The sequence below is a fragment of the Elephantulus edwardii genome, unplaced genomic scaffold (genome assembly GCF_000299155.1).
Source record: "Elephantulus edwardii isolate Elephantulus edwardi_28Jun2011 unplaced genomic scaffold, EleEdw1.0 scaffold00324, whole genome shotgun sequence".
Lineage (NCBI taxonomy): Eukaryota > Metazoa > Chordata > Mammalia > Macroscelidea > Macroscelididae > Elephantulus > Elephantulus edwardii.
The window spans coordinates 2494818-2507524 of NW_006400074.1; the positions used below are offsets into that span (position 1 = coordinate 2494818).

Below are 12707 nucleotides of genomic sequence, written 5' to 3' on the forward strand. Positions count from 1 at the left end.
GGCTATAGTCTTCACAATTACATGCTATGCATCAGAGAGCTGGACAGTGACTAGGGATGATAGAAAGAGAATTGATGTCTTTGAGCTAGGTGCTGGAGAAGAGTGCTGAATATACCATGGACTGCTAAGAGAACAAACAGGTTTGTCTGGGAGAAGGTGAAACCAGGCTGCTCCTTGGAGGCAAGGGTTCTGAAGCTTTGTCTGACATACTCTGGGTATGTTGCAAGGCAGAATCAGTCCTTGGAGAGGGACATCATGTTTGGAAAAGTGGAGGGACAGTGCAAGAGATGAATACCTTTGATGAGATGGATCGAGTCAGTGATTGGGGTGGAGGGAGTAGGTGTGTCAGAGACAATGAGGTTGGCACAGGATAGAGCATGGTTTAGGGCTCTTGTACATAGGGTCGCTATGAGTCGCAAGCAACTCGATGGCATATAACAACAATAAGAAGGGATTTTAAGGTTTTTATTTTTTGGAAGATCATCAGGCATTTCTCTTGAAGCACCTCTTAGTGGGCTCAGACCACTAACCTTTTGGTGATTAGTCAGCACTTAACCATTTATGTCACTGAGACACACCCTACTTGATTAGGGTGAGCCTAAAACTAAAAGGAGGGAGCTATGGTGACCCAGTGGTAAGAAGCTGCACTGCAATAGCCAAGGCACACAGTTCAAATCCACCAGTTGTTTTTTGGGAAAAGGATGGACAATTTCCTCCTAGAGATTAACTGCTTCCGAAAACCTACTGGGGGGTCAGCTGGGTCAATTTCAACTCAATAGCTCACAAGAAGCCTTAAAAGAAGGCACTCTGGTGGCCTAGTGAGCAAAGAGTTGTGTTACCAATCCAATAGCAGGTGGTTTGAATCTGCCAGCAGCTCCGTGGGAGAAAGATGGGCAACCTCCTCTCATGTGATTAACTGCCTCTGAAAACTCACTGCAGGGTCAGAAACAAGGAAGGATTCTCATTTCGAACCTTGGATAGAGTGCAGCCCTGCTGACACTTAGATTTCAGACTTTTCAGCCTCTGAACTACGAGAGACTAGATTTCCGTTGTTTTAAACGGCCCGGTTGTGTGGTAATTTGTTACAGCAGCCCTAGGAAGCTATTATACCCTCCGGTCTTCAGACATCACATGCCCAGCTCACAGGGAAGCTCGTGAAGACTGGCTAAGACTGAACAGGCAAAGAAAGCTCTGTGCCATGTGTGTCCCGTTTAGTGACTCCCAGAACCCCTGCAAGGATGTGTTTATTTATCTCCAATTTATACATGAAGAAACTGAAGATCAGAGTGATTAATTAGCTCAAAATCACACAGCAGGATGTACTGTAGAGCTGCCTCCAGAGCCCACACATGCTTCAACCACTACCTCTTGCCCCCCTTGCAGATCCCAGGGAGCCAGCTTTGGAAGGTATGGAGCCCATAAATGCCACAGAATTCTCCTCAGGCTGAGGTCTGAGTAGCTGAGTCTCACTTTTGGCCACTCAGCCTGCCAACCAGTGGCTGCACTCGAGTCATCTCAGGATTTGAGTTCTGTGTGCCTCTGTAATATTTCCTTTTAAAAAATCCCCAACCTAGTCTCAAGTAAAGCAGGGAAGATAAGTTTGTCCTCACTCAGGACTGAGTTACAGGTCAGCAAAGGTCCAGCTGAAGAGGCTCATAAGAGACCAGAATGGTGAAATCAGACAGAGGGGAGAGCACTGCCACTCAGGACTATTGGCCTCCTGTATTGCAAGAAAGGATGCCACCTTCCAGTTCTTTCTGCTTATAGGACTCTAACCTGTGACTGGGTACCATGGAGTTCATCACAGGCCTGGATTTCCACCCATATGTACAGACTGCTCTGCAGTTAGGGACCTCTCCAAATTATTGAGGAGTAATGATGTGAGTTTAAGGACTAAGGAGCATCTGATTCAGGCCATGGTCTTTCTGATCATCGGCTATGCATCTGAGAGCCGGACAGTGAATAAGGATGACAGAAATGGAATTGGTGACTTTGAGTTGCGGTGCTGGAAAAGAGTACTGAACATCTCATGGACTGGCAAAAGAACAAATACTTCTTGGAGAAAGTGCAGCCAGAGTGGTCTTTGGAGACAACTCACATATTTGGGGCATGTTGCCAGATGAGGAATGATGCTCAGAAAGGCAGAGGGTCATTTGAAGGAGAAGACCCTCGACCAGGTGGATAGACATAATGACTGCCACAAGGGCCTTTAGTGTGTCAGGAAGTGTGAGGACAGCACAGACTAGCACAGGGTTCAGAGCTGTTGTTCATGGGGTCACTATGGTTCATACTCAAATCAATGGCCTCTAATAACAATAGCACAGATCAGTGAGCTGAATCTCAGCCAGACTGAACGGATCTACTTGTTCTTTGGTTCATGTCTTAGTTACCAAGTGCTGCTATAACAGAAATATTACAAGTGGGTAGGATTATGATAGATGGTAAACAGAGTGAAGATTGTTAACAGCTTTAATTTGCTTGGCTCCACAATCAACACTCTTGGGACCAGCAGCCAGGAAATCAAAAGATTAATTGCATTGGGAAAGTCTGCTGTCAGACACCTCTTCAGAGTACTGAAGAGCAATGATATCAGTCTGGAGACTAATATGCATCTGACCCAGGCCATAGTCTTCACAATTACTTGCTTTGCATTAGAAAGCTGGACAATGACTAGGGATGATAGAATTAATGCCTTTGAACTATGGAGCTGGAGAAGAGTATTGATTATACTAGGGACTGCTAAGAGAACAGGTTCACCCTGGAGAGGGTGAGACCAGACTGCTCCTTAGAGGCAAGGATTCTGAGGCTTCATCTGACATATTTTGGCCATGTTTTAAGGAGGATCAGTCCTTGGAAAGGGGCATCATGCTTGGAAAGTTGGAAGGACAGTGCAAAAGAGGAAGACACTGGATGAGATGGATCGATTCAGTGACTGGGGTAATGGGGGTGGATGTGTCAGAGATAATAAGGCTGGCACAGGATGGAGCCGTTTTCAGGGCTATTGTACATGGGGTGGCTATATGGCACAAGCGACTTGACAGCACATAACAACAACAATAAACTATAACAAACATAAGATTATTCTCTCACAGTTTAGACCAGAAGTCTAAATTCAAGAGGTCAACTGTAGAGGAGGAGTTTCTCTGTGTTGGGTCTGGAGGAAGGCCCTTACACCTTCCAGCACCCTTGAAGATCTCCATGTTCTCAACACAGAGATTCCAAGTTCACAAGATGTTGCTCTGCTCTTCCACCCTCGTCTTTCTCGATGGTTCCTTCTTCTCTTGTAAGATGAAAGGTATGACTTGAGTAAGGATGGTACTTGAGACACATTCCCTTTCAAGGCTGTGACTCAGATGCCACTCACCTGATCCTGCCTCAACACATACAGGTTGGTATTTACAATATACCACAAAAAGAAGGATAATTACATCAGATCACAAATTTAAGGTAGCCACACAATGCCAGGAATCACAGCCTAGATAAACTGACATATATTTGTGGAGGAACACAATTCAATCCATGACATCATCATTCCCCATCCAGTCCACACCCAGAAGAAATTATATCTCAATTCTACCTACAGTCAGTTGCATCCTGAATCTAGCTCCTGTCAGGATCCCAGGGGTAGGGCCAGGTTCTAGAAGTCACTGCCAGACCGGGAGACCACAGATTCCCACAACTGCTGGTTCAACTTACCTCACTCCACCTCACCTAAGTCACAAGGCTCCATGAGAAATCCCAGCTGTCTCCCTTCACTGGGTGCAGCCTGGCCAACTCCCTCATCATCCTCCTCCTCTCAACAGCTGCTCTCTGGCCCTCCCTGGCCACCTCCCCTGTAGGTGCATCACTCTCAGGCAGGTTCTGGGGCAAACCACCTGCCCAGAAAGTGCCTCCTCACCCTTGACCTTGATCCATTATCTTCTTTTCCCTTCCCTTCTGCCTGAAGGAACAAGTCTTCTCCTCCAGGGCTCTTTAGGAAAAACTATTTTCATTCACTTTCCTTTAAAAAAAACCCAACAAAACCAACCTCTTACAAAAGTAATGTGTGGACACTGGAGAAAGATTTCAAGTTCAGACATGAAAACCAAAATGCAAAGTTAAAGCTTACCCACAACCACCATTGCTTTCTTTTATAGTTGAGCAATGTTTAGCATTCTTGTAACCATCATGTACCTTTTGCAAACAGAAAAGGCAATAAGGATTTTCCAAAAACCTTCACATCTCCACTCTAAGATAAGCACTTTAATACCTGGTTAAATAGCCCCTGGCTCTTTGCCTAGGTAGAAAGATAGATGGGTCAAATAATGTAGATTTTTTTGCTTTTTGACATACTTTATCAATATGCTGTAAGCCCTTTCCATAAGGACAAATAGATAAGTTAGTGGCTGCAGAGACAGCATTTGGATGACTGTTCCATCTGCCCTCCAACAACCCCTAACTGTTGGACACTTGAGTGTTCTGATGTTTCTTCAGGATAAGCTATGTTAGAATCTGCCCTAAGGTCAAAAACTCATCCCTCGACTGATCTCAACATCAAATTCCTTCTCCATATTCTCCTTTCCCGAGCTACAGCATCCCTCAGCCCCTGCACAGAACCTTCCTTCATCTCTTACCTAGTGGTGGTCCCAGCCAGGTATGTCAATAGCACCACCTCCCAGACCCCATCAGATAAACAGTTCATGACATCTCAAGACCCAGTCCAGTTCTGTCCCACTCACACCCACAAGCAGAGAGATACCAGCCAGTTAAAGATCTGCCCTGGTTATCCACGGCTTCCCTCCACACTCCCCAGAGATTCAGTAGGTCATTTATGGGAAAGAACAATGTGAGCAGAATGGTCAATGCATAGTTTGCAGATGATAAAATGTGGGTGTGTTGAGCATGAAGGAGATGGGGGAGCCTATGGAAGGTAAGGGAATGGTGAAGGATAGGAAGATCCCAAATCAGGGGGGTGGACACAGTCACTGCAGCAATGGTCCTGAATGTGTCAGAGATTGTGAGGACAGCTCAGCATACGCCAGGGTTCAGATCTGTTCTTCACAGGGTTGCCATTAATCACACTCAACTCGACAGCATCTAACACCACCACCACTTGGGAGTCTATGAGGTTTCAAACTCTCCAGGGTTCTGATCCTAAGCTGCAACCTGTCATTCTCTCAACTAGTCCTCACCTGGATTGTCCTTCTTTCATATCCATCATCCTAATGCCACCTCCTCCACAGAGCCTTTCCCATGCTCCTCCCCACTTCCTGACCCATCTCTCCACTGAGGTAGCCCTGCCAAGGGAACAAGACCCCAACGCCAATGCTCTGTCTTCTCCATCACATGTCTAACAGGTCACCACTGCTTCCAGGTCTCTGACAGTAGACCTTCCCAGCCTTCACCTCACTTTGCCAATACCCTTCAGGTTGCTCTAGAGTTCTATCTGTCCCTCCTGCACCCACAATGTAGTAAATCTACCAAACCCTAAACCCACTGTCATTGAGCACATTCCAACTTACTGTGACCCTAGAGGACAGATTAGAACTGTCCTAAGGGTTTCCAAGGCTACACATATTTAGGAAAGCAGATCAACATCTTTATTCCATGGAGCGGTTGAGCAATTTGCCCACTGAACAACCAGGGCTCCCTCCTAACCCTCCACTCATTCTGCAGATGATTCCTGCATCTGTCACACTGGCTCCAGAGTCACAAAGCCAACTGCCTCTACCACACTTCCTCTTAGAAGGTAATAGGTATCTCCCTGCCAACAGCAAATCCACAATCTCTGCTTTCCTTTAAAGCCCTTAAAGGGCTTTAATATGAAAAAAGCAATAAAGAGGGGTGCTTATTAGCTGCTCTTCTCGTACTTCCCTTCCTTCCCATCAAATACCTCCACATACAGCAAAAAATCTTGCCAGTTCTCACCACCTCCAAACTGGATCCTAAGAGTCCAACCTCTCATCCATTCACAACAGCCTCCCAAACATCCCGCCCCCACTCTTGCCCCACCCTATGCTCATGCAGCAGCCAGTGTGCTCCAGTTCTGTGCTCCCAGGGAAAACTCCAACAGCTTCTCACTGAATGTACGCTTGGTCCTCAACTTTCTACATACTGAGCCTTCACCAACTGCACTCACCCTGTCTGGCTTTTTGTTGACTTTTTCAGTAAATCTTACAGTTAGTAATAGACACAACACCCTGTATTATAACATATAGTTTGCTGATATTTTCATTCTCAGCTGTTCACCCACAGATGTTTTTTAGGTTATTATTCCTAATGGTAATAAAGGAAATAATTAAAACAAGATACTTGACTTACACCAGAAATCTACTGATGACAGTCTTCAGAACAGAACCCCGTTGTGAGGATTACTTATGTCCTTGGTTACCTATGTAGTGATGTTGTAACAACAAATACCACGGGCACTGTAGACAGAAAATTCTTTCTGGTTAGAAGGCTAGAAGCCTGAATTCAGGTAGCCAGTTTTGGGGGGAAGGTTTTCCCTTTCAGCTCAAGATTCTTGTCATCAAACTTCCCCTGAGTAGAAGTTTCTCAACACAGGGACCCTGGACACAAAGGATGGAAGCTCTCTGCTCACTTCTTTATCTAGTGTATGATGAAAAGTGATCCAGGTTGTACCTCAGGAACACAGCTGTGACCTGATTAAGGGTTTTACAGCCCACCCTGATCACCTTCACATCAGATTACGTCGGAGGGGTGAGTACCTAACTGTTACAACTATGGGAAATCCTGGCCCAGCCATAAATATTTTGGGGGGACACAATGCAATCTATGACAATTCTAAACTCCCAGTTCCCCACTACTGCCCATAAGGCCTTACTGCCTTGGAGCCTGACCTTTGACCTCACCTAGCTCTCTGTGGCTCTGGCTTCCTGACTCAGAGATGTACCCACACTGCTCCTTCTCTACTAGAAGCTGTTCCTCCTCATTAAGGTCTCATCTCACAAGTCCATCTTCCTTGACCCCTCTAGTTATAGTTCAAAAACCCACTTCACCCTTTTCTGGTATTATTAGCTGTGGTGTTGAGTGCTGAATGGACTTGCCAAAAAAACAGGTATGTCTTGGAGAAAGTACAAGTTAGGGTGCTCCTTGGAGGCAAGGATGCTGAAGCTTCACCTCACTTACTTTGAGCATACAGAGGCCAGTCTTGGGAAAATGACAGCATGCTTGGAGGGTCAGCCAGAGAGAAGACAATCCTCAACAAGATGGACTGACAGTGGCTGGAACAATACACTCAAGGGTATCAGGGTTGGATGGTGAGGGTGGTACAAGACAGGGCAGAGTTCAGTTCTGCTGTCATATGGTGGCCATGAGTCATACTCAACTCGATGGCACCTAACAATACTACCTAACCAAATCTGCTATCAGGGACCTCTCCAGAGTACTGAGAAGCAATGATGTCAGTCTGGAGACTAAGGTGCACCTTGATCCAGGCCATGGTCTTCACAATTACTTGCTATGCATCAGAGAGCTAGACAATGACTAAGGATGAAGATGATCAATGCCTTCAAGCTGTAGCGTTGGAGTAGAGTGTTGAACACACCACGGACTGTCAAGAAAACAAACAGGACTGTTTTGGAAAGGGTGACTTCAAGTTTCTCCTTGGAGGCTAGGATTTTGAAGCTCTGTTTCACATGCTTGGGGTGCATGGCCAGGAAGGACCAGTCCTTGGAGAAGGACATCATGCTTGGAAAGGTCGAGGGACAGTACAGGACAGGAAGACCCCAGGGATGAATACAGTAACTGGAGTAATAAGGATAGGTATGTCAGTCAGTGAGACTGGCTGAGGACTGGGCAAGCTTCAGAGCTGCCCAGGGTCACTATGCTAGCCACACAGAGTCACTATGAGTTGCAGGTCACTTGACAGCACATAACCACCACCTAACATTAAGTTTATGGAATTACTCCTGTCATCCACATTAGAATGAGGAATACAAACCAATCATTTGTGGGATAGGGAGTTCTGATGGCACAGTTGTTTGTAAGGAGCTTTATTGATAACCCAAAGGTTATTTGCCTTTTTTAAACCATCAGCATCACCAAGGGGAAATGACCACTCTCTTCCCCAGGTTAGGAGGAGAAAAATTACAAACTTCTCCCATAGAACCTCAAAAATTCCAATGGAAGGTCCAAATCACCATCATTGAGTTTGTGGAATGAATGATTCCCATAATCCCAAATGTATTATTGTGCCCATTCTGCAAATCAGGAAACTAAGGTTCAGAGAGATGAACTCTCAAGGTCTCCTGAGTATGTGGTTTGGGTTTAGATTTGAACCCAGATCAGCCAGATTCAAGAGGCAGACCTCTTGTTCTCTGGGGAGGGGACTCATCCTGCAGAGAGAAGCCTAGGAACAGTTACCTAATGAAGTTCTAGGACACAGCAGTCTCATAGACTCTCAACTCTAGCATGGCAGGCAGAGAAGGATGGGGAGGTAAGAGATAGATGGGGCAAAACCACTGGTGCACTTTGCATTGCCAAGTCCAGTTCAAAGATCGCAGGCCTCCCTGGGCCAGCTCTGAAGTGATCCAGGAGGCCAGAGGGGCTGTTCTCACTGCCATGGTGATTGTGTGGCAGCTGCTCTGCTCACATCCTTTATTCACTCTTAGCAACCCCATGAATTGCCTTGTTTTACAGAGGAGGAAGTTGACGCCCAGAGATTCAGTAACATACCCAAGACCTCAGAGCTGGGACAGGGGCTGGATGCCCAGGTTTGGAGGCCAGGTCTCTGCTCAGGTGTTATTACACATCACCTCACACACAGCTGAGAGCCTTCTACCACCCAAGGAAGGCTCAACCCAGCCTCCAATGGAAACAGCTCAAGCCCCAACCTCCACCTGATCAGGGAAAAACCATCAAGACACGAAAAAAGCACATGGCATGAAAAAACAGACCTCACACAGGTGACAGGTGCAAAACAGAGGCTTTAATCCCAACAGCAATAAAGGTGCGAGGGGCTGGAGGGCAGGGGAGGAGGTGACAGGAGGGCAGGGGTCTGGGACCATGGGAAGGAGGCAGGCACTGGCCTCTCCTGGGAAATTTTTATTTCTGTAACAGTTGTGGCTCTCGCCTCGGCCCTGGCACAGGCTGTCAGCCTAGATCTGAGGGTCAAGCCCTGAATTGTGCTTTTCAGATGCTCCCTCTCCCCAAAAATGTGGGACCCAGACATAGCCAAGGAGTAATGGGAAGGGGCAGGCCTCAGCTTGGGCAGAGGAGAGTCTGTAAGACTCAGGCCCAGAAACAATCCTAGAAGAAAACCCAGGAACTGACAAACTATTATAGCATTCTTAACCCTGAGGGGTGAGCCTGTTCGGCTTAGCCCCCGACGATCCTCACAGCCAACACCCAGGCTGGGCAGCCAATGGCTTACCTCAATCCACAAAGGCCACAGCAGTCTCAGGGAGTGTGGAGAACATGAAGTGGGACTGTTGCTTTCTAAGCCTTCCTGGTGGAGGCCCACCCACCACCCAGGGGAACAGAGCAGAGCCAAGGGGCCTTGGGAGGAGAAGGAATGAAACAGTGAGGAGGTGGCAGAAATATCTGAAGGTATGGCAGCCATAAGGAATCCAGGTTCTCTACACACACAGCTGGCTCCATGCCCCTCCAAGTCTCTGGCATCCGCTTCTTGCCAGGGGCAGCTTTGGAAAGGTGGGCCTCACCCAGTCAGCTAGTGAGGGAGAGGCCAAGTCCTGATCTGGCCTTCTCATAAAACAGTATTTTAAAAATTAACTAAACACATTCTATACAATGTAAATGTTTAACGATGTATGTCCACTCGGGATTTGTTTTCTTGTAGGTTTCTTTTACTATTTCTGCAGCAGAAGCTATGACTGAAGGATGCAAATTGCCTAGCAGGTACATCATTTCATGTTTAGATTCTATATCCCAATCTCTCTCATTTCATTGTGCTAGAGATTTTAGATTTTTCTATATCCATCTGGATTCTGACTTCCCTCAGTTTAAGCTCCACTTCCTCACATCTTTTTCTATTGTAAGATTATTATTTAAAAAAAAAATACACCAAATTTAAAACATTTTAACTTTTTCTTAAGTTTGAAATGTTACAAAGCTAAAGAGGGAAAGGGATACATGCAGGAGAGGTAAAGACAGTAGGAAAAATGGAACGATATCCAAAATTTTATTTCTATATAGCTCTTCCCAGACCAATCAAGTTTCTGATTAAAGTTCAGACATTCAAATTTAATGCAAAACAGATCATTTGGGAAACTGGACTTTATGAGGAATGTGGCATCAGGATTGGAGGAAGATTCATCAACAACTTGCGTTATGCTGATGACACAACCTTGCTTGTGAATCTGAAGAGGACCTAAAGCATTTGCTGCCTGCAATATAGACTGAAGTTCAATATAAAAAAAAAAAACCCCAAAACAGATTCTCACCACTAGGCCAATTGGCAGCATCATGACCTACAGCGAAGAGACTGAGATTGTTAAGAGTTTCAGCCTGCTTGGTTCCACAATCAACCGCAGTCAGGAAATCAAATGCTGAATTGCATTAGGAAAATTTGCTGTCAGGGACTTCTCCAGAGTACTAAAGAGCAACAATGTCAGCTACAGACTAAGGTGTGCTTGATCCAGGCCATGGTCTTTGCAATTATTTGTCATGCATCAGAGAGCTGGACAATGACCAAAAAGGACAGAAGAAAAAACTGATGCCGCTGAGTTGTGATGCTAGAGAAGAAAATGTTATGCCTTTGAGTTGTGGTGCTAGAGAAGAGTATAGAACATACCATGGACCTCCAAGAGAACTAACTGGTCTGTCCTATTGAGGGTAAAACCAAGCTGTTCTTTGGAGGGAAGGATTTTGAGGCTCTGTCGCACATACTTTGGGCATGTGGCCCGGAGGGACCAGTCCTTGGAGAAGGATATCATGCTTGGAAGGATGGAGGGGTAACGCAGGAGAGGAAGACCCCGGATGAAATGGACTGACATAGTAACTGGGGTAATGAGAGTAGGTGTGTCAGAGACAATGAGATTAGTCCAGGATAGAGCAGGGTTCAGAGCTATAGTGCACAGTGTCTCTATAAGTTGTGGTAGACTTGACAGCACATAACAACAACAGAAGTTATCAAAAAGGCCCAGGCTGAGATCGCTTGCTTACCGGCCTTGATGGGGACCCCCAACAAAGAAGGGTCACACTGGCCAATAAGCCTTCCAGCCTAGCCTACTCACTGGAGAGGTCTGTCTGGGGACAAACTTGGCTATGCAATGGCAGGCAGGCAGGCAGGGCTCTGAGCCAGGATCCTCAGCTAAAATGGTGCACAGAAGTAGGCAGGCCTCTGGGAATTGCATGCTCACTGGCTGGCTCTGGCTAGTACCCCAGAAGAAGATGTGGCAGGCAGACAGAGAGGCTTCCAGGTCTTGTATTGAGGAAGGGAGAGAAGTACATTATAATATGATTTCATTTTTGGAGATGGCTATTGTTAGGTACTGTGGAGTCGAGTCCAACTCATAGCAACCTTATGAACAGATGTGAACTCTCTTTTATCTGGTGCCATCCTCATCTCTGACATACTTGAGTTCACTGCTGCAGGCACTGTGTCCATCAATCTCACTGAGGGTCTTCACTCCCTTTAGCCAACCCTCCAGACCCTCCAGTTTCCCAAGTATGATGTCCCTTTCCCAAAAGCCCCCACAAAAACAAGTTTTATGAAGAATATGGCATCAGGATTGGAGGAAGAGTCATCAAAAACCTGTGTTATGCCAATGACACACCACTGCTTGTAGAAAGTGAAGAGGACCTCAAGTACTTGCTGCAGAAGATCAAAGAGTACAATATTCAATATGGATTGCATCTCAACACTAAGAAAAAAAAACCTCACCACTGAACCAATAGGCAGCATCAAGTTAGACAGAGAAAAGATTAAAGCTGTGGATTTCCTCTTACTTGGATCCACAGTTAACACAATATCCATGGTATCAGCAGTCAGGAGATCAGGAGACATACTGCACTGGGAAGGTCTGCTGTCAGAAACTTCGTCAAAGTCCTGAAGAGCAATGATGTCAGTTTAAAGACCAGATTCAAGACATGGTCTTTTCAATCACTTGCTAAACACCTGAGAACTGGACAATAAATAAAGATGATAGAAGAATTTATGTCTTTCCATTGTGGTGTTGGAGGAGAGTACTGAATAGCCACATATAGACAAAAGAAAAGTCACATCTTGGAGAATGTGCAGCCAGAGTGCTCCCTAAAGACAAGGTTATCTGACACAACTTGGGCATGTTATTAGGAGGGGTACTCCTTGGAAAGGGACATAATGCTTGAGAAGGTAAAGGGTCAGTTAAAGACAGGAACATCCTCAGTGAGACTGGCTGACACAGACTGCAGCAATGGGCTCTGATATGTCAGATATGATGAGGATGGCACGGAACAGGACAAATTTGTTTTCCAAAGGGTCAGGATAAGTCGTACTCCACTTGATGGCGCCTAACAACATGCCAAAAATATATAAGACAAAGTTTCTTCAGCCTTGCCTGTAAGAGGTACTCTAGCCGAACTTTCTCCAAAACTTGTCGTTTGTTCTTTTTGGCAGTCCATGGGATATTATTTAGTGCTCTTCTCCAATATCACAACTAACTCAAAGGCATCAGTTCTTCTTCTGTCATCCTTATTCACTGTTCCAGTGCATCTGTTCTCAGATATATAACAAGGATTGAAGACCATGGCCTGAATCAGGTGCA

At 45.8% G+C, this 12707-nt stretch overlaps 1 pseudogene; it reads right to left on the reverse strand.

Annotated features, from left to right (window-relative positions):
• LOC102869035 overlaps window positions 1-4121 on the reverse strand; it is a 15210-nt pseudogene extending 11089 nt beyond the window's left edge.
• Between the last annotated feature and the right edge of the window lie 8586 nt (window positions 4122-12707).